Source organism: Lycorma delicatula, chromosome 11 (assembly GCF_047948215.1).
Source record: "Lycorma delicatula isolate Av1 chromosome 11, ASM4794821v1, whole genome shotgun sequence".
NCBI classification, from domain to species: domain Eukaryota; kingdom Metazoa; phylum Arthropoda; class Insecta; order Hemiptera; family Fulgoridae; genus Lycorma; species Lycorma delicatula.
In genome coordinates this window covers 78204868-78225921 of record NC_134465.1, presented here as the reverse complement: position 1 = coordinate 78225921, position 21054 = coordinate 78204868, and the positions used below count along the sequence as shown (strand labels likewise).

At 32.5% G+C, this 21054-nt stretch overlaps 1 protein-coding gene across 20 annotated transcripts in view; it reads right to left on the bottom strand.

Annotated features, from left to right (window-relative positions):
* The window catches only part of LOC142332121 (putative cytochrome P450 6a14), a 622045-nt gene that overhangs the window by 16878 nt on the left and 584113 nt on the right, over positions 1–21054 (bottom strand). The window contains exon 1 of one of the 20 annotated variants that reach the window (XM_075378377.1): positions 5626–5862. The exons of the other annotated variants lie outside the window; for them this stretch is intronic. The gene's annotated coding sequence lies outside the window, so the exon portion shown is untranslated. Of the gene's footprint in view, positions 1–5625; positions 5863–21054 lie in introns of those variants that run through there. 20 annotated transcript variants of the gene reach the window in all.

Genomic DNA, 21054 nt, shown 5'->3' with positions numbered 1-21054 from the left:
CCAAAGAAGAGCGACGTTCAGCGATTTTTTTTTGTGATCGGAAGGTGTATCAGGGGCCGAAATTCATCAAAGACTTTCGGTACAGTACGGGAACAGTGTGTTGCCGCAACGGAGTGTCTACAAATGGATTAAAAAATTCAAAAACGGTCGCACAAGTGTTACGCACGACGAAGAAGCCGGACGACCGTTTACCGCCACAAATAAGGAAAACATTGAGCGTGCACTAACATGGTTTTCTTAGACGGACGAGTAACTATCGATGAAGCGGCACATCGTCTGCAAATTAGTCACGGTTCTGCCTACGAAATCATCCACAAGAGACTTGGGATTCATAAAGTCTGTGCAAGACGGGTCCCAAAACAATTCACACAGTCGCATAAACAAACGCGCTTGGACATCTGCCAAAAACATTTGGAATGCTGCGGTAACGAACATATTCTTAGACAGAATCATCACCGGTGACGAAACACGGATCCATTATTACGAGCCGGAAAGTAAACGGCAGAGTATGGAATGGAAACATCCAAATTCGCCCTGCAAAAAAAGTTCAAGACCCAACCGTCCGCAGGAAAACTGATGCTTACGGTTTTTTGGGACTTACAAGGCTCAGTACTGGAACATTATGAGGAAAGGGGCACGATAATAAACAGTGCGCGCTACAGTGAGATGCTTACTGCCAAGCTGAAGCCTGCAATACGAAGCAAACGCCGAGGACTGCTGTCGAAAGGTGTTCTGTTGTTGCACGACAATGCCCGTCCACATACTGCTACCCACACTGCTGAAACGCTCCAGAAACTCAACTTTGAAGTACCGGCTCATCCTCCGTATAGTACTGATCTATCCCCTTCTTGACTACCGCTTGTTTGGTCCACTCAAAGAGACATTAAGTGGCCGTCGATTTACCTCGGACGAAACAGTGAAAGAAGCGGTGCATTCCTGGCTCGCAGCTCAACCGAAAACCTTCTTTTATGAGGGCATCAGGAAGCTTGTGCAACGATGGACGAAGTGCGTTAAAAAGCAAGGGGACTACGTTGAAATATGATGTACATGTAAGTTTGCTATTTGTATTGCGATAAAATGTATAACTACATCGCTGATAATAATTGACTTACCGTCGTATTAACTGTGTTTCACTGTTTCACACACCACTAATCAAACTACTACGCATCTATGTGTTTACGCTTTCTGAGTTTTGTAATTGAACATTTCATAAAAACTGCGCAAGGAATTAATTGTGTGTGCCATCAAGCAGGGAACGGTGTACTATCCTTTTCGTATAAACTGCGACCTGGACTGTAGAACAGGCTTTCATCAAAACGTAGAAGTGACAATATTGAATTACAACGATCGTATGACTTCAACTATAACACACAACTGTCTTATAGTTGAAGAATGAGAATGAGAGATAACAACAAAACAATATCGTGTAACTTTCCCTTCGCTGCTAATTTGGAGCGATTCAGTAAATTGAACTGAGTAATATATGGACCTCAAGCTTTCAAGGCCTTAGATTTCCTTTATATTTTTTAAAATACTTTTGTATAAAAGAAGGATTTTGTGATAAAAAGGTTAACTTTACTCCCTCGGCTAAAGTAATGTATGCTGCTACATCGGCTATAACTCTTACAGAAAGAATATAGATGGTCGAAAAAGAATCGAAAAAATGGTTTTGTTTAGTTTTGTGCCTTAAAGAAATATTTAAAAAAATATTTTTTAAACACAAAATTTAATTTAAATAAACTATAAATAATGTGCGAAAAAAAATTTTATTCCGATTATTCAAGTCCAAAAAATATTTTTTTGTCAGATGGACATTTGACGCACAATATGTACGTACGTATGAACCTTGGTCTGTATTTCATTTTATAACTCTTCTCCGTGGACCGATTTTCTTCAAACTTGGTAGACACTACTACTACCTTTGGAGGAAAAGAATGTATTAAATTTTTGCAAAAAATGGAAAAAGGGGTGGGGATGTTTTAGTCAAAATAAAATTTCAAATTTTTGCTGGGGCAGCAAAAATTGTTCTTACAGAAGTTGAAGTTTATTCTATCGAGATTACAAATTATCAAAAATCTTTATTTAATATTCAACCACCTCTCAAAAAAATAACTTTATATATTTTTATTTTTTTAGCCGTATTTTGCTTCAGAGAATTAATTGTGTTTTTTGAATTTATACTTTTTATATCGATAGGCCTTCAAACCGATATTAGTACTAGTAGATATCCGCTATCTTTATTAACAAAAAATAATTTTTTAAATCGTTTAAAAATTTATTTTAAATTTAAATCCATTTTTTTATATTTAGTCTCCGGAACCATCATAAGGTATTATTTCAGAGGATGATGTGTATGAGTGTAAATGAAGTGTAGTCTTGTACAGTCTCAGGTCGACCGTTCCTGAAATGTGTAGTTAATTGAATCCCAATCACCAAAGAACACTGGTATCCAGTACCTAATATTCAAATCCGTAAAAAATTTATTCTTGCCTTTGCTAGGATTTTAACCTTAGAACTCTCGACTTCAAAATCAGCTGATTTGCGATAACGAGTTAACCGCTATACCTACCCGGTGGGTTGGAATTAAATTTATGTGAAATTGGGTTTAAATCCATCTGAAAAGTTACCTATTGCATTTAAAATGTAAAAATGTTAATTCTTTGATAGCTCTTATTCTTTAGTATTATTTAAAAAAAGAATTAGTCAAAAATGTTTACCCTCTTCCTAGAAAATTACAACTTTATTTATTTAAAATTGCGGTTGTATTTTTTAATTTTCAAAAGTTCTTTTTTTAAATAGATTATCATCAATTAGGGATTACTTTCTTAAAAATTAATTTTACCAGGGGCTTCCCCCAGAAAATTAAGCCCCAAAAATTAAAAAAAAGATTCGAAATTTAAAATTTTTAACGCTGAAAATGTATTTTATTAAACAATAAAGTTAAACTTAATGCCCTTCCGATGTTAACCCACTACCTGAAACTCCCGATACCTCAAACCACAACCCGTTAAAATTTTTTTTACAAAATGTTACGCAATTCATCGCCAGGTTTTTCATCTGGAGCGCTGCAACGTAGGCGTTGTTCAATGAACTTCCATCCGCCAAGTGATGTGTTGGTAGTACACTCTTGGTAGCAATTTAATAAATACATGCATACTAATAATAGTTTCCTTTATTTTGTAGTTTGTTCGAATAACTGTGCCTAAATGTACGTTCCATTGTTCAAAACTTATACCGCTGAATCATTAATATCTTTTAAATTAAGTCCTTGTTAGTGTGATATATTTAATTTATAACACATTAAGATTCATTTTCACTTATCTAAATATTATACCGTTAGTAACTTATCTCACGCTGTTAAGTTTAAAAATGGTGCACATGTACAATATTTATTTTTAAAAAGTATTACAATTAATGTATTAATAATTAGTTTAACATCTTGTACTGTTTGACAAAATGTATAATATAAAACACCTGTTGAATTCAATTAGATTAACAAATTTATATGCTTTACATAAGTAAGAAGAAAAGAGTTACGTAGTTTATTTATCATTAATAAAGGGGACGTGAAACTGAGCAGTACTTGCTATTCGTTTTTATATTATAAATGTCACTCGTTTTCAAATTAATAACACTTATTCCAACGGGTCAGTAACAATTATATACCAAAAGAAAAGTACGTTAACATGTATCATACACGAATTACTGCTACTTTAATTAATAAATTAAATACTTAATACGTAATTACTGTTCTGCCATACTTTAAATCTTAGTGCTTTCAAACCGTCTTTTGTATATATAGCGTATGGGGCGAGAGTCGCATTGTCGGACCGTGTGGGAATTCCTTGATGCGGTTGCTTTGGTCAAACGACATCGGTGGTTTACTTAAGAGAAAGACTGCTTAAGCTCTTAAGAGAGCTTTAGGAGCTGTAGGAGCTTTTTGCTTTCTCTTAAGAGAAAGACTGCTGTGGGAAGCTAACCCTGAGTACGGCTGACCGCTAGCCAATTATGGCTACAAGCGCTGTAAAACGGTGGACAGGTACCTGTTGGCATTCAGCGACCTAGGCGTGGCAGCAAATTGCTGTCTAGACGAAGTAATTTTCAATTTATGGATGTCATTTATATATTTTTATTAGTTGAGATATTTTTATTAGTAAATATATGACAAGCGAGCGGTTGGGACACGTAAGCCGGTGGTGTATGGCACCGCGCTTAGTCCGCTTACGCTGTTAGGTAAGCTGAAAGAGATATTAGGACACCGGTCGCTAAACCGTTTCGAGGCTCTTATGCTTTAGGGCGACCGAATCGGCTGGTGGCGGGAGAAATGCCAAGCAAACCAAATATATAGCGTATATATGCGTTAAGTGGTTTTTCCTTCAAAATAATGCGCGTAGAAATATATACTATATAAAAAGCCGGCAGAGGATTGCATATTTTTCTGGCTTTACGTTTAACAGATTTTTAATACGTTACACAGATTTTGTAATACATAATAAATCAAATCATCTGAAAAGTAACAAATTGTCGGCCTGAAGATTTTTGCTTAATAGAACATTGAAATTACCAATAAGCCAAGAAAATTTTGAGTTTGAACATAATACATAAAGCAAGTAGCCGCGATTAACGGTTATCGTCCAAATATTGTAGCGTAAATAAAGTATATGCAAATATATAAATAAAAATGAATAATCAATTACGTATACGTAAACATAAACAATCGAGTTCGCAGAATAATAACATAAGGGACAAAACATTTATTTTATTTAACCGTATAGAGCCTGAAATTTATAAAATCATAAATTTATTAACTAAAAGAATCCGGAACACAAAGAGCACAGAAAATAAGTAATAATTTTAAAACGATAATTAACACAAATATCGATGGAAAACATAAATACAATGGTTCTGGTATGTACAAAATGACTCGCGGCGAATCGTGTCTAGAATATAAAAACATTGGCCAAACAATAAATTTTAAAAATATGTACAAACAACACAGAATTGCTATAAGACCGAATCATCCAGAGAAATAATATCGTATCTTGAACATCGGACACGAATATATTGTAATTGATAAATGTATGAAGATAAGATAGGCAGTGCCTAAAAATGAATGCGTGGGAAAGTTTAAAAAATAAAAAATCGCTCGGTTCAAAACTCATAAGAGAACGAATATATTTTAAATATGGTAACATGTTTTTCGCATCCGAAATAAAAGAAAAAGGATTAATAAATTTTTAATCGATTCAGCCCTAAACTTAGACCGGATAACACGGCGATTTGCTTGTTTGCTTCTTGTAAATGTATACATTAATATATAACACAGTAATGTGACGGTATGTGTTTTTTGTGTGCAAGATTAATGAAATGTAATTGTGGATATTATCATTCTCTGATGATGCTGATACATCGATGCGGCGAAACATGTAGGAAATTCTTATGACAAATGTACAGTAAGACGATAATTAAAATTATATATATATGTTTATAGTAATAAATAAAATTCTATATATACACCGCACGATAAAAAATGCTACTGAAAAAGTCATTTTTCTTTATTTTAATTACAACTATTTTATTTATTGATTTTACTAAAATTAAATATTGAAATTTGTCCATACTGACCTGTTAAGACAATTGTATAATTAAAATAAGTAATATAATTAAAATGTATATAATAATTCAAATAAATATTATTTAAAGATATTTTACGAAGTATATCGATTTAAATTTTCTTGTTCAACGCAAAAATTGAGCGCGTCTCACTAACTAACCGCAGATAAATTGTTGGAAAAAACAGTTATTATTTCATTCGCTTGTGAAAGTTCTATTAACAAAATATACTACCTATATTTTACACCTGATAACAATAGGAATAGGCGTAAATTTGTATCAAAGTTACATTTATATATAACAAATAAATAATCCCCCACGATAAATTTCTGTTATCAAGAAGGTGAGAGTAAATGTTTCTATTCAAATTTTTAAAAAAATTCCTAACAAACTAATATTAACGAAATACATTTTTTCATGGTGTAAAGCTTGTTACATAACTTAACGTAATTTTTATAGGAAAAAAATGTATAAATAAATATTTAAACGTATTATGTGCAACACGCATAAAAAATGTTCTCTAAAAAAATCTGATGTGGACACTACGCGACTTCCATGTACGTCACCATTAAATTACATTTACACATTTATTTGAAATGAAAAGCACTTGAAATTTTATTTTATTAATAATTTCTGATATTTTTTGCATATTTTTCTTTATTTCTATTTAATTATTATTATTTATCGTAAAACTTTTTTACAATCGGTGGCTAATAATTATTAATAAATCAATATATTTAAATTAAAAAAAAAGTTAAAAAAGAGATGAAGTCTGATTAGAACCGATGTTCCTTCCTCTTCTAAGATCAAAATATTTCATTAATCAAAATTTCATTCGGCTATAACTCTGGAACCGATGAAATTAATACCGCTTATGATATATCGTTGAAAAGCTCTCGATGTGTGCTTATTACTACAGTTAAGAAAAAGTCCAGAATCCAAATGTTCTTGGATTTTTGACTTTTTTGGACACTTTTGCTCCAGTCGATTGCAATCAAAAGGAAAGGTGGACGGACAACTATATGTTACAACAGTCCTAAATCCAACATTTCAACATCTTACGATTAATCTTTTTGAGTTGTGAGAGATACGTACGTACAGACGTCACGCCGAAACTAGTCAAAATGGATTCAGGGATGGTCAATGGTCAAAATGGATATTTCTGTTGAAATCTGAAAACCGAAATTTTTCGCGATTACAATACTTCCTTTACTTCGTATAAGGAAGTAAAAATTTATTATTTACACGTCATCCAGTAAAAATGCACGATACTTGTTTTCTCTGTGGAAACTTTATAATTTATATATAATCTTCAGGAATATTTGTATAAATATAGAATATAGAATATTTATACAAAACAACTTGAATTTAATCGTTATATTTTTCACAATTCAGCAACAAAAAAAGTAAATTAACAAATTTAATGAAAATTAGTAAAAGTGATTGGAATTCAGTGTTACTTATAGTTTCCATTCCGATGTGAAAGAATTATTAGTTTTTACTAAAAATATATTTTAACATATTCATTTACTTTTCTCTCTCTCTAATAAAAACATATAAATCAATGTTATAGAAAAAAAAGCAGAAAACACAGCTGTAGGACTCTCCCGTCACGCGTCCCGGAACGCTTGACGGGAAAATCCTACAACTGTGGGTTGTTTCTGATGCACGGCTTACATATACAACTTAATTTAAAATATTTAATATTTTATTTAAATATAATATCTTTTCGTTTATTTAATTCAACGATTTAAATAAAACGCGCGCGCATACAGTATTTAATTCGCGCGAGTGTGGCGGTACTAGCCCCCCGACAATCGCCGCTAATTAATGTAATGTAATTTCACAACTTAAATAGAACAAAATTCGCTTGTACGGTCGGCAGACTGGTGTAGCCGCGAGGCTTAACGCTCCAGGTACAGAGTCGACCGGGCGACCTAGTTCGACACCCGGCCAGACCGAGTTACTTTTTTACACTTTAAATATTATTCATTTATATATTCTACCACCTCACCTGTGACGTCACAACATAGCAGACGACTACAACAGCATTTTTTGGGATGGAGATGCGATTTTGCAAATATGTTATTTCCATGTATTGTTATTTTTTAAATCGTTAGATAGAGGATTGCGAATCTAGCGCTCCTTGTGGTGTACTATTGACGCAGTACGCTCACTTAGACACTAGTTAGAGCATTTTTGTGGGTGGAGGTGCTTTTTTGCAAAAATTAGTCTATTTTTTCAAATAATGTTATTTTTTTAATTTAAAAAAAAATGTGCCTAAGAAAAATATGTTCTGAATTAGGCGAAATCTCGAGATATTGACCTTTAGGTCAACCTTACTCCGTCGACCTTTAGGTTGAAAATTAAAAGGCATCAAATCTCCATATATAGAAGTAATCTGATCAAGTTTGGTCAAAATCGGTCCAGTAGGTCTGGAGGTAAAAGGTGATTTAGAAGCCAACACCGAACACGCACATACGAAAAATTCGGAAAAATTTCCATCCGGTTTTTTGGGTTCCTTAGGTGTCAAAACGTCAAGATCCGGTGATAAACGCATATGCCAAAATTGGACCGATTACAGTACTTTCCCTTCTACAGTTATAGCTCTGCTACAGCGCTATCTAGACGGGAGAGTAAAAGCGAGAGAAAATTTGGGCCTCACAGCATTTCGGTGCACGAAAAACAAATTGTTCTCACAAAAAAAAAAAAAACGATAAATTCAGCGAACGAAATATAAATGGGGATCTCATAAACTGTTTTTTTTTTTTTAAATTGAAATAAGGAGAAAAACTATTTCAGTCATCGAAATGATGAAATCCAAAAGTTTAGGTTTGTGTGGTTCATAATGCACTTAAAAAAAAAATTACATCCAATTTATTTTTATATTACTTAACATTTTATCTAATCCATCACATTGTACGAGTAATAACATAATTAAAAAAAAATTTGGCGAGGAAAAAATAAACTATTTCTAATGAAAGTAGTAATTTTAAAAATATTTAAAAGAATTTCAGCACTATTTACAAATTTTTTCTTTATCTCAATATTTTGATGTACTAGTGATTAGATCGAAAAAAAGCATCAGCGCAGGCAATAATATAGGATTTCTCAACTTGTTTGCCGATCTAAATAAAAAAATTTCTACAAATTATAGTTTTTCGCCGACCGGGCGAAAACCTTTAATGCGATGTCACATCAGATTTTTTCTCATAAAATTACTTAATATAGCAAGTTTTATAATAATTTCAGAGAAAACACACTAACATGCTATTTTATACCAGTCATTTTATACGTATTAACAAACTAGTCAAGGTTAGCGAACACTTTAACTGTTAGTATAAAACATGTTATATTAAGTAATTTTTATGTGAAAAAAATGCGAAAAAAATTGTAAGATGTAAAACGAAAAAGTATCAAATCAGCTATTATTTTTATAACAATGTACAATTTTCAATTTTTAGGAAATAGATTTTGAATGCGGCAGTGCACAAAGAAGCTAAGTATACCGTTGGAATCGTCATAATTTGATCTATTAAAAGTATTTATAATTTTTGCCTTCAAAAAACGAGACGAAATTAAAGATCTTTAACAATTGCGAATCATTATTACACTGATAAATCAAATCGGGTCTCATAGCCCATCCGACTTTTTTTAGGTATTGGTTTGTCTGATATTTCTCCCGCTACCACCCCATTAAGCACTAAGACGCCCTAAAGCACAAGACCGAATGTCGGTGCCTCAAACGGCAACTTAGCCTCGAAACAGTTTAGGGAACCTAAATAGCTTTTAGAGCTTACCTAACAGCGTGTGCGAACTAAGCGCGGTACCATATACCACCGGCTTGAGTGTCCCACCGCTCACTTGTCATATATTATTAAAACGGGTAGGCGCACCCCGTCGATTACTAAAAGACTTATAACATCAATAAAATAAAATTTATTTCGTCTAGACAGCGATTCACTGCCGCGTCTAGGTCGCTGAATGTCACAAAGTAGCTGTTTTACACCGTTTTACAGCGCTTGGAGCCATAATTGGCTAGCGGTCAGCCGTACTCAGGATTAGCTTCTCCCAGCAAAGCTGTAAGTTTTCCCTTAAGTAAACTACTGATGCCGGTCGAACAAAGCAACCGCATCTAGGAACTCCCACACGGTCCGACAATACTGACTCGCCGCTTGTGTGCGGCCAATTTTCCCCTTGACCTCTAAGTTCCAGGGTGGCCCGGTCTCTGACCCCCTCAAGAGCGGAACAGTCAAACATCAGGTGTTCGTTCGAATAGACCTCCCCGCAGACGCACAGCTCATCAGCTGTCAGGCGGAACCGAAACAGATATTGGTTTAAATTGGCGCGGTCGGTGAGCCCTGTCTCCCTTAAAAACGAACTCGAGGCGTACCATCCCCCTAGATACTCTGTTTAAATTTATACAAGGGTCTTCCCGTAGACGTGGTGTGCCATTCCAGCTGTCATGCTTCCATCGTGAGGCTCTGAAGCCTCCTTCATAGAGGGGAGATGACAGTCCATCCGAATATACGATTTAAGCCTCAGTAGTCGTCCTGTTAAAGCCATTTAAATATTTTTTATGATATCATACGATGCGGCACATTCGATTCTAAAAAACGAATGTATTTTAAAACTAGATGAATTTTTCTCTAAATAATGTCTATATTTCCAGTTGTATATTACAACTAATAAACTATTATTAAATATTTTCTGACTTTTTTTATAAATTTCTTCTTTCTTTATAAATCAGTTTGAACAAAAAATAAAAGGGACAAAATTACTTCTATCCGTGTTATATAAAAAAAAGAGCTCCGCGGCATTTCTATCGGATATTATTAATTCGTATTCAGATATATTGTTTTATAAATCAAAACGAATTATAAATAAATATAAAAGAAGGTATATTATTTAAAATTTATTAAAATGAACTTGCTAATCAGTTTTTACAAGATGCAAAAATAAAATTGCGTAGTAAATTAATAAATTAAATCTTATCGTCCGTCCAATTTAGGTATTAAAATTAATACATATAAATTACATTGTAGTTTCTTATTTTAAAAGGTATTACTACGTATTATCTTAATTAAGTTATGTTACTGTTATAAATTAAAATATCAAAAAAAATTATTAAAACTGTTTCACAATATTTATAATTACCGTTATTTCGCAATATGTTTTATTAATATTATTATTTTATAAAAATCATATAAATTTGTACTTTTCATGTTTAATCGATGTAATCAATGAATCTGAATCGTTTTTAATTTTGAAAAAAAAACCTTCGAAAAGTATTTTCCAAAATCCAGGTAATCCGTTAAGAAATTATGTATATGTAGATTAATAGTTTAAAAAAGGGTTGCTAAATAAGAGAAACGCTGCACGCTTAGCACGGTAAAAATTTGTGGTCGATTGCATGTTCACATATGCAAAACTCACCGCATTCAATCAAATACGAGATCGGTAAAACCGAAGTAATAATTGATATCTATTATTGTGGGTTTGCACAATTTGTTTTGCGGTTCGTTTTTACCTTTATTTTTAATTAAAAATATTTCTAATAAATATTGCGTAGATATATCGTAGCATTGCTAGCGCTCATTATTTTTTTAGTGATAAACGGAATTTTGGTAATGTAAGATTTTAGCTCATCGATTAATTGTTATTTCTGTGTGATATACAGAGTGATTCACAAAGAATGTAACAAAATTTGGGATGTGTTCTATAGCGAAAAAAAAACATATAAACATACTCGATTCGTTAACGATTGTAAGCTGGCGAAAGATTTCTGCGGCTTTCGTAAACTCGCGGCCGTAAGGTGTAATACTTGGGACTCAAGGGGATAATTAGTGGTCTTATACGAAAAAGTCTTATATGAAAAAACTGAAAAAATAGGTCCCAGAAATGTGTTTTCAGTAGTTTTCAACAAATCTGGCGTAGACAAATGATTGGGAAGTCGAAAAAACACTATTTTATGTTTGACGTAAGATCGGCTTGCTTGGCATTTCTCCCGCCGCCACTCCATTCGGTCGTCCTAAACCATAAGACCGAATATCTGTACCACAAACGGCAACTGAACCTCCAACAGTTTAGCGATCAGTATTCTAAATAGCTCCTATAGCTTACCTAACAGCGTGAGCGGACTTAGCGCGGTGCCATATACCACCGGCTTACGTGTCCCAACCGCTCACTTGTCATATATTTGCTAAAACGGGTAGGGGCCATCAACTACAAATAATATGTATGACATTTATAAATTAAAGTCTATTCCGTATAGACATCGATTTCATGCCACACCAAGGTCGCTGAATGCCACCACGTACCTGTTCACCGTATTAAAGCGCTTGGTGCCTTAATCGGCTGGTGGTCAGCCGTAAATATCGAAGTTAGCTTTCCACAGCAGTACGGTAGGAGTCATTTCCCTTAGGTAAACTACTGATGTCGGTCGAACAAAGCAACCGCATCAAGGAAATCCCACACAGTCCAACAATGCGGCTTTCGCCAGATCGACTCGCCGCTTGTGAGCGGCCAATTTTCCCCTTGACCTCTAATTTCCAGGGTGGCCAGGTCTCTGGCCCCCCTCACGAGCAGAGCAGTCAAACTCAGGTGTTAATTTGACTGGACGCACAGCTCATCAGCTGCCAAGCGGAACCGAAACAGATATCGGTTTAAATTAACACGGCCGGTGAGCATCTGGGCACCAGTTGCTCTTAAAAAGGAGCTTGAGGTATACTATCTCCCCAGATCCTGAATAAATTTATGCAGGGATCTTCCTTTAGTACTGGTGTACCACTCCGGTTGCCATGCATCCATCGCGAGGCTCTGCAGCCTCTTCTGTAGGCTGGAGATTGACGACCGAACGAAATTTAGATACGGTGCATTGCGATCACCGTTCCGCTCCGGTACCGGCCCGGTTCGAAACCGCATCCCCAATACCTCGACCTGCCGACCTCTTCGCAATCTCCACACGGCTGGCCGAACTTTATCACTAGATCTATTAGTAGAGCCTTCCCTATGTTTGGCGTAAAATAACTTTGTTAAACGGATAATAAAAAAGTGAATGTTTTAACAAAACTTGTAGAGAACTAGAAAAAAGTCGGCCTAATGGCCCGCCGCGAAAATGTTACAGGGTTTATGTTTCATTACGTATGATTTTGTCAAATGTTTTTGCCAATTGTAACTAAATAATGTTCACGAATTTAGCGTACTAACAACAACAAAACCTTTAGAACGGAAAGCTTCAAATTCTGTACAAATTTATCTGTTTCTTGAGTTGTGATTTTTTAACATACCTCTAACCCCGTGTTTTCCTTTTTTTATTCCCAAAACACAAATATAATTTTAAATAAAAATTAAATAATAAAACCTAAATAATAAAAATAATATAATAATAAAACTAAATAATAATAAAATGTTCACTCCTTTTGAACTAAGCCATATTTTGATATACTTTTCCCAAGACACGGCTGGAATTTTTTCCTGTTTACATGAATGGTCGTTGTCTAAGACGATAACAGAATTATCTTTCACAGGAGGTAATAAATCGCTAACCCGTTTCTCGATAAATAAAATCGTGTAATTTTTTACGAATCGCGTTTTTATTGACATCGTCAACTTTTTCTTCAACTGATTAGCGGTTTTTTTAAAAATTTATTAGTAGATTAATACTCGCGAATTACATTGTACACTGAAATAGTACAACTTCCACTTATGTTAGCAATTTATTAACGACATCCGAAAACAACGCCGTCGGATTACTCTGTAATTCGATTTTGTAAGCATTTAAAATTTTTGTTTGTTTGTTTTTCATTAGATGTTTGTGAACTGTTTTACCTATTATTTAGTGTTATTTAGTGCGAGTTATTTTTATATATATATATATATATAATTTATATCTTTATGTAAGTAGTACGTTTTATTGAGGGTACGTTGGAAACTCCTCATCATAAGGTTTTTATAATACGATTTACTTGTGGTTCCTTACTCGGAACCAATTGTAAATAAACGAAATGTGATGTCAAAAAAATCCATTTGGCCCGTTTACCATACTTTAAATAGTATTAAGTATACTTTATATTACGTATATATTACATTACGTACTGTCCTGCTAAGCGGTATAATTATTCAGTCAGGAAAAAAAAAATTATTATTACCTAATTGAATCAATTAAATGTACATTTGCATTTATAATCAATAGAAATTAATATCTTTAGTTTTCAGTTTATTATTTTTTTAAACTTCCAACATTTTTTCGATTTTAATTTACACAAAACGTTTTTCTTTTACGATAAAAGTTTTTTTAAAAATTATTATTGTTAATATTACCTTCGATCAGAGTTTAATTTAAACAGATTTATAATTGTTCGTTATTCAATTAAGAATATTTTCAAAGCTCAATGAAATTTTATTTTTTCAAGTAATATAATTATTTTATTTTCATAATGATGCGCGCGCACGAACAGGCAGACGCATAAGTACTCGTATTGTAAGATCCTTATTTATCTTTTTGTTGGTGAGTTTAATACAAAATAAAGTCATCATTAATATGATCAAAGATTAACGATTACCTTATTTAATTCGTAATTACTTAAAATTAATGCCGATTACCAAGGTGAAAAAATACTTTGATAAAATTTTTATCGTACAGTAGTAAAAAAACATTGTATATTAAAAGAAATAAACAGAACATTTTTCAGGTTATTCTTTTCTAAAAAAAACATTAAAAAAAGGACTTTCATTTCATTTTTTTTCTTTAAAATTAAATACAGAAAAAACTTCTTTATAATATATCGCAATATAAATAACAATTTTAAAAAAAATGAAATTTTTCATCCTATTTGTATTTTCTTACAACAGATTTTTAACTATTTTTCTGTAATATACATGATTTTACTTTAATTAAATATATTTTCGGCGGTCAACGTATTTAGATAATTAAAATTTTGATAAGTCTGTTATTTTGTTACTCTAACGAAGTGAAAAATACACACACACACACACGCTCGCGCCCGCGCACACGGACATACAGGGGAGATAGAAAGATAGATTGATAGAGAGAGAGAGAGAGAGAGAGAGAGAGAGAGAGAGAGAGAGAGAGAGAGAGAGAGAGAGTGAGAGACAGAGAGAGAGAGAGAGAGAGAGTGAGAGAGAGAGAGAGAGAGAGAGTGAGAGAGAGAGAGAGGGGGGGATTGACTGAGAAAGACACGCAAGCGCGCAGGTGATTCACGAAGAATGTAACAAACTTTCAGGATATATTCTAAAAAAAGAGATTTCATATAAACAAAGTTTCAGAAACGAACCTAAGGAAACCCTTCATTAACGAGTGCTTTTTTTTTTTGAGTTATTGCTGGGCGAAAAACGCTGCGGCGTTATCATCGCCCGATACGAAGTATAGAAACAAAATCAAACAAACAAAAATATTAAAAACAAACACAAAGCAAGTTATTTTCACCATCGCCCGGGGAAAAAAATGGAATAGTAAAATAAAATATGGAATGTAATAAGACAACAACGAAATTAAAAGAAAATGAAAACGTAAAGAAGAAACCTAAATACAAAATTAAAACAATCAAACTAAAATACTAAAAACAAAGACAAAATAAAAAACTTAAACTAAAATTTTAAACAGAAAAACATAAAACTAACGTACAAGAAAATTTAAGAACAATATTTAAAGGTGTGCAAAACACTAATGGCTCGAAGAAATAAAAATACCCGGTCCAAATCTTCTTTATTATTGTCCTTGGGCAAATTAAATTTACGACGCAAGGCCGCATAACATATGCATGCAATCTACAAGGATGTGACGTACAGTTAAGCGGCACTTGCATCGTGCATTTTCTGCCGACATTAGCGAGCGTAGGCTGGCGAAAGATTTCGCCTTCATATGCGGGCCTTCGGTAAATTAAGTCAGGTTGTAATTCTTAGAACCTTGTAAGGGATAAATGTAGTGATTTTATATGAAATATCACCTGAAAAAACTGAGTAGGTCCCAGACCTGTATTTTTAATATTTTTCGTGAAATATGAAGTAAAAGACAAAATATTGGGGTCGAGAAACATACTATTTTATGTTTGGCGTAAACACTTTGTTAAAGACACAACGTCTGTCGCATTTTCATAAGTTTTATTTGTAATAAACTTTGAAATTCTTATGTCTGTATTAAGTTTCTATGGATTTTATTATACAATTTTGCTTACAATCAAATTCTCTACAGGATCGACAACTTGTAACGTACAGTTCTGGGGCTTATTTTTTCAGATCAAATTTCACATAAAACAGACTAAATTTACCCTTCGATTCGGGCCCCAGGAATTACATACTGAAGGCGTAGAAATTAGGCAAAATCTTTCGCCGGCCGATATCGCTAACGAAGCGTTTCCGAACCTATATTTATATGAACTTTCTTCTTTATTTTTCACCGGTAGAAAATGTCCCGAAAGATTGATATATTTTTCGTGAATCAATCTTTCCATACATACATAGTGTTTCAGAAAGTTTCTACCGTATTTTATAAGCGTATTCCTTTCGTCAAAATAATTAAAGTTCATATAATCTTTTGAATTATGAGTAGGGAGAGATTTCAAACAGATTTCTACTATAAATGCTAAAAAATGCTTTACTAACACCCGAAGAAGAAAAATTAGTGTTGTGTTTTATATGCAGTTTTATTTGCAATAAATGCGTCCCAGAATTGTATGTATACAATAATTTTTGAGAAAACAGTTGTTAAAACCCAAGGAATTGTATTCTAATTACAATTACTTTTTTTTTAGATTTGACGTAATAATACTTTTTTTAATTCCCAGTAATAAAGAAAAACTTCCGAGGCAAAATTTGTAAAGAATTTAATTCTTAAAAAGTTGGTATATCAATAATAATAAAAATATAACCCACCGAGTCGGTCTAATGATAAACTCGTCGTCGTAAGTCAGCCGATTTCGAAGTAAAAGTTCTCAGGTTCAAATCCTAATAATGGTACTTTTATTCGGATTTTAATACTAGATCGTGGATACCGGTGTTCTTTGGTGGTTGGGATTTAATTAATCACACCTCACAGGAGTAATCGACCTGAGTTTGTTCAGGACTACATATTTACCGGTACAGTTACATTACACTGATAAGTCGTTAATGACTTAATTGTTGATGCGACTATAAATAAAAGTATTAAAAAATTAAATAGCTGATATATCGTTAAAGAACGATAGAATTTTAAACATTTAGTCGGTCTTGAATTAAATTATTTATTGAATGAAACTCCAACGATAGAAATTGTTAAAAAACATTACTATTTTTGTATACAATATCACATAAAAAATTGTAAAAATAAATATCAGAGATGTATCTGTAAAAATGTCCGAGAAAATTGTTGTAAAAGCTATAAAATTGGAATTGAAAAGGGACTGTTTTTAAATACTTTTTGTAACAAAAATTTTGTTTTTAAATTGGTTTTGTCGTAACATTATTTTGAGAACCTTTTAAATTAAAAATTTAAAAGCTCACTCTTATAGAACACTAACTAAAATAAACGTTACAACATAGCAGTAGTTTAGAGCATTTTTTGGGGTGGGAATGCGATTTTACAATTTTTTTTGCAAATATTACTATTTTTTAATCGTTAACAAATGCGCCTAAGAAAACTATGAATGACCTTAAATAGGCGAAATCTCGAGATACTGAGGGTAACCTTACTCTATAGCCTTACTACCTTGTCCTATTAAGTTTAAAATTTATTGGAATCAATGCCCGATATATAAAAGTAAACTGAGTAAGTTTGGTCAAAATCGGTCCGCTAGGTATGAATATATAAGATTTAGAGGCCAACAGCGAACACACACACACGCGCCAGCGCGCACCAAAAAACATTAACATTCAGAAAATATCCACTTTTTATTGGTTTTTTGGGTTCCTTAGATGTCAAATCGTAAAGATCCGGTGAAAACCGCCTATGCCCAAATCGGACCGATTACAATACTTTCTCTTCTACGGCTATAGCGCTATCTAAACGGGAAAGTTATAATTTAAGATAAACCGTCTCTCATAAAATTGTATATTTGATATACAATTAAATATTTATATATATATATAATATCTAATTTGATAATTAACTGTCTATAGAAGAACAGGCTTTTCGTTAAAAATACCTAATTAGGGAGTATTTGTCTTTTTATATTATAATTAAGTTTTAATTTTTTACAAAAAAAAGCAAAAAAGACAAAAGAACATTACGTGAGAATCAAATATAAAGCACATTAATTAAAGTCGCTTTGTAATCCGTTTAATCCATTCCTTATTTCATAAATTAATTTTTTTTTTCTAAATAAGAGGGACAATTTTAATTTAATATATTTCTTTAATTATAATCCGTAAAATTCTTTTGTTCTTTTTCATTTGAGAGATAAAGAATACTGGACAGCTTTCTTAATTCCTGTGTAATATTTTAATTTAAAAGTATACCATAGATATTAAAAAAAATAAAAAAAAATTGGAATGTCTTACGGAACGGAAATTCTCAGTTTGACGACCCTTTATAAATAAAGTTTGCTTCTTACTTATTATTATTTTTTTGGTATTTTTTAAGTCCTATTTTCAAATAAACTGATTTCAATTAATATTCATTTATTTGTTTCCTTTGCTAACTGCTTAAAATTTATCTACATCAAACGTTGATAAATTTTTAAAACATTGATAAAACTTTTTGTTTTTAATAAATTTCAGAATTCTGACGTTTTTTATTTGTTTCTATGGACTTTATTCATATCATTCTACATATCACTTTATTCAGAATTAAATTTTCTAAAAGTTTATTTAAAACGTTTATGCATTTACTACCCGGTTTAACAAAGTTATTTTACGAAAAACATAAAATTGTGTGTTTTTAGACCCCCCAATATTTTACCTTTAGCCCCAGATTTCTTGAAAAATATTTAAAAACGGACCTATTTTTTATACTCTAATATTTTACTATAACATTTTAAACGGACCTATCCTGGTACCTATTTTTTCATTTTTCAGGTCGGGTCTTTGTATTGGACTATTTAAATGGAGAATTTTACGAAAAGAAATCAAAATTAATTGAAAAATTTAAAAACATTTCGCAGTAGAAATGAAAATAATGAAAATGTTGATGTTGGAACACGCATTTCATAATTTTAAGAACGTATACAACGTAATATATTTCCTTATTTTTAATTTTAAAAAACTACGCCAAATAAATACATTCATTAATTACACGTACCTTCTCTTAAACAGATCCCTTACAATAATTCCGATAACATTCTTCTCTATTTCCAACTAAACATGACAGCTCTCGTTTCAAAATGTATATATTTAAACCTTTTCCGATCTCTCTTCTTCACCTTGTAGCGTTCCTTAATCTGTCAGCCGATTAGCTTTCCTATTCTCGTTCACTATCCGTATTACTTTTTCATTTTCCATTTTATCTATATATATTTTATATATAGCCCGGATTTTAAAAGTCTTCACCTTTTCTTTTTCCATTTTTCTTATCGTCTATCTTTCATACTCGAACGGAAGAACATTTCAAAAGCGAAACTTCACAAAACGCTTCTTCGAATCGAACTTCATCTTGTTACATAACAACGGTTCATATTTAATAAAGGTTACTTCAGCCTTTAAATAAAAAATCTTCAGGAAAAGATTTCTGAACGTGTATGTTTGGAGTGTCGCCTTATATGGAAGTGAAACTTGGACGATCGGAGTATCTGAGAAGAAAAGATTAGAAGCTTTTGAAATGCGGTGCCATAGGAGAATGTTAAAAATCAGACGGCTGGATAAAGTGACAAATGAAGAGGTATTGCGGCAAATAGATGAAGAAAGAAGCGTTTGGAAAAATTTAGTTAAAAGAAGAGACAGACTTATAGGCCACATACTAAGGCGTCCTGGAATAGTCGCTTTAATATTGGAAGGACAGGTAGAAGGAAAAAATTGTGTAGGCAGGCCACGTTTGGAATATGTAAAACAAATTGTTAAGGATGTAGGATGTAGAGGGTATACTGAAATGAAACGACTAGCACTAGATAGGGAATGTTGGAGAGCTGCATCAAACCAGTCAAATGACTGAAGACAAAAAAAAAAAAAACTTCAGCTACTAGTTAGGCGCTTATAATAAAGTAGAGAGAAGTTTAGAAATAACATAACATCGATAATAACAAATACAGATAAGCGACAAAAGATTAGGATGAGCGGATAAAGAGTAATCGAGGAAAATGAGGCAGAGTTACGTGGCAATCTTTTAAAATGGAAGTAAGCCAGTGTGATCAGAATGAAGGAGCAGCGATGGGCTAAACCAAAATCTGTACCAAATAAATTCCTGGGGAAAAGCAAAGAGGAAAAGAAGAAGATTAATTTTCTGGTGGAAGGATGAAACTGTGGAGTTCACGGGCAAGAAATAGAGTTTTTTGGTTGGATATTTTAAAAAATTCTATAGATTTGTAAATACACAAAAATTTAATAATTCCAAAGTATAAGACAATAAATTTTGTGTTATGACGATTTAATTGTACTGTTTTTTCCGTTTTTTATTTGTCGGTATTAGTACCTCATTTTCGTCCAAAAAATAAAACCTTTTAAGAGAATTTTTTTGAAAAAGACGGCAGAAGCTTTCTTTTTTCATTGCTGGCCTGATTTTTATTCCTTTTTCACTTTTATAACTTTGTGTTACTTCCATAAATTTTATATTTTTTTTTAATAAGTTCTTTTATTACCCTTGACTTTATGTCGTTTAATTTAACCGTTTGTTCGAAAATAAATATCGTTATAATTTTCAATTATGAGAGTAGTTCAATAATAAAGGAAAAATGGCAACAGCGGAAAAATTATTTAATAAAAAAAAACCGTCTGAAGTTCAAAGTGGCTCCTTCTAACAGAAAATATCAAAAACAAATTTCCATTTTTAAAAGCTCTTTCTGTTTATTTCAAAATGTCGGCTCCGCTTGAAAAATGAGTACCGTGGAATACAGCTTGTGTGATAAGATCATTATTTTCCAAAGATGTCAAATCGGCCGAAATTTTCTCGCGCGTGTTAAAATAATACGGAAAAAAGAGTAATAATCCCGCAAATTATTATAACCGGCTTGGACGATTTAAACTGAACAGTACAAGTGTCACAGATTTTCATTGTAGCGGAAGACCGGTCGAAATTTCAACTGACGTTTTGCAAAATCGCGTTAATAATTTTGTTCTCAAGGATGAACGAATAAAAAATTTATCAAATCGCTGAATATTATAGCGCAAGGATCGATACTATTAATAAGCTGAATTAACGGCAAACGTGTTCGAGAAGGGTTCAGAGACGGTCGACTCAAGTCAAAAGTACACCAGAATTGACATATGTATGGAGGAGATTAACGACGACTTTTAGTGGAAAACAATTAATTTTACATCGCATAATAACATTTGATGAAATTCAAATACGTAATTTTT